We start from the raw sequence: 2,664 nt of genomic DNA, 5'->3' as shown, positions 1-2,664 counted from the left end.
TGGACCAACGAGTGCAAACTGAGAAGTTATCAAGCTTTAATTAGGTATTGGGGGGGGGGGGTATTGCAAGATATCGAATGAGTCACCGGCGGTAATTGGGGAAAGTCACGTCCAGGTCAAAAATGGTACTCGTGATTGCATTAGAAAAGCGAATTGGGAAAGCAATGTTTATCAACACAAATGTTGCGATGATCACCGCCCTTTATGAAAGTGACTCAAGAACATAAAATCACTCAACATAGTATCCTTGTATGTATCGTGTGAATCAGCCTATTATGGGATTGACTGGCTGTGGATATTGCTCAATTTACCATATTAAAAAATCTGTCATTTTATTCGTCAACCCTGCTCAACTCATCAACCGTTCTGACATAAACATTTAAACACAGGTAAAGTATCAGCTGCCATTTTGATTAAGTGCCGGCGACGGAAGCAACACATCATGATGCACAATTAATGAAACACAGCAGACACGTGATGTGCATGGTTTTCGCACTAACATTTGGACTGTTTCCTGTGAAACATGAATGCTTTATTAAATTTGAAAAACGAAATCAGGGAAAACGGCCATTTTCAAATAAAAGAAAAAATCATAAAACTTGTACTGAGCATGGAGGTAAAAATAAATCTCCATGTATTGAGCAATTACAATTTCAATGTCACGTTGCATCCAAGGACAAATAGAAAATTAACCTCCATTCATCGCTGTGCATTGGGATCCATTTTACCCACACTATCTTGTAATATTTATAATACTAAGCACGTGTCTGATATTTGTATATAGAAGAGGTATTTGACCTCAAAACAAGTACCAGGTTGCCAATTTTGCGACAAAAGAATTTAGAAAATGTCGAACTTACGAAAACAAACAGTTGAAGTTGTGTTCCTAAGATTACTGCCAGATTAACTGGATTAAAATTGCAAGGGATCATTTATGTGACTTATTTGTGACAGTACACTGTCTCAATGTAAAACCACATGCGAAGTAATGAGTGCTGTCACGCTGCCACGAACGGACCTAGGAGATTCATTGAAACTGAAGACAGTGGCCGTCGCGATGAGCGTTGTCACGCTGCCACGAAGGAAACTAGGAGATTCATTGAAACTGAAGGCAGTGGCCGTCGCGATGAGTGTTGTCACGCTGCCACGAACGAAACTAGGAGATTCATTGAAAATGAAGATAGTGATCGACGCGATGAGTGTTGTCACGCTGCCACGAACGGACCTAGGAAATTCATTGAAAGGCATTATTAAATATTTCATTAAATAAATTACCGGTCCATTTTCGAAAAAAAAAAATGTAAAAAAAGTAAAACGCAACAAAATAATAGACCACTTTCCCGGAAGTAGCTAGCCTGATGTGCAGAAATACATCTGCTTTGTCATGACAGAAAACACAAATTTGTCAGTTTACTGAAAAAAATGAATTTAATTTTTGTGGCGTCATTAGATACACCTACAGGCACAATATCACGAGTGCATGTTTATGTTACGTCCCACATACCGTGACGGAATGCGCGTGCATACTAAACGGAGTGTCTTCGACCTCCAGGAAAGTGGTCATATACCACGTGGTAGAACGACCCAATAGGTGATTTTCCGTACAATTGCGAAATCTCGCGAGATGCATGAAAGACGGGCGTCGAACGTCTGCCGCAAAAATCGAACGATTTGATTTTGAACTAGAATTTCTTTATTTCGTAGCTTACATTGACCGGCCGATCTTCGACAGAGGAATATTGCTTCCGAATACCCTTACTTAATCGAAATTGCCTATCATCAAATGTGTACAGCACATTATTAAGCATGGAAATGTCCCCGAAATACTTTTGCGCTTGTCGAATCCCACGCGATGTTTGACGCGACTACGACGCTATGACCTTTGTTTGTCCTGTTTTTATGTTCGATTTCACGCATAACGAGTGATTCTCGCAGTGAACGGAAAATGGTCTATTTGTTGTTATATATTCAATCGCAGCTTTCCGTGAGCAATGTGACCTCGGATAATAAAATACAGTCACAGTGGCCATGCAACAAAAGACTTTGGTACAACCAGACACAGTTCGTCTAGAGGGACTGTGAACCAGCCAATATCCATCTTATGGAATCCATGTTCCTCTTCAACCTGTTTACAAATCTCACCACTAGTGGCGCTGTCACTTTCTTGACGATGAGAGCGCCACCAGTGCATGTGGTAAGAACAAATCCGATCAGTGATTCAGTTCTCCAGGCGAAGTTTTGAGAGTACTTGAATTTAAAAAAAAAAAATCTACAAAAAAACTTGTCTCAGATGAGGCAACGGTCAAAACATTGAAAAATTATTTAAAAAAAATTGTAGTTGGAGAGGTTGTAAGTAAATATAGGTTTCGAACCATAAATACATGATTTTACCAGTATGCATGTTAAATCATTAGATGTAGATGCCTCATATTTAATCCACCATTGAACGTTTTAAGGTTTCTTCTATCATAAATTGAAACAGACGTTATTTGTGTCAAAATCTAACCCTGATCCAATGAAGAAATATCCAATTTGTAGGCATAAGAAATTTAGTACTAAAATGTTGAAAAGCTAAAAACCTGTGACATAGATAAAAGAAATGCATTATTAAATTACATCTTGGCATGCATCTGTAATTTATTTATACTGCAATAACAGATAGAA

Source organism: Saccoglossus kowalevskii, chromosome 20 (assembly GCF_978046115.1).
Source record: "Saccoglossus kowalevskii chromosome 20, keSacKowa6.1, whole genome shotgun sequence".
Taxonomy (NCBI): domain Eukaryota; kingdom Metazoa; phylum Hemichordata; class Enteropneusta; family Harrimaniidae; genus Saccoglossus; species Saccoglossus kowalevskii.
This window is presented reverse-complemented; position numbering follows the sequence as displayed.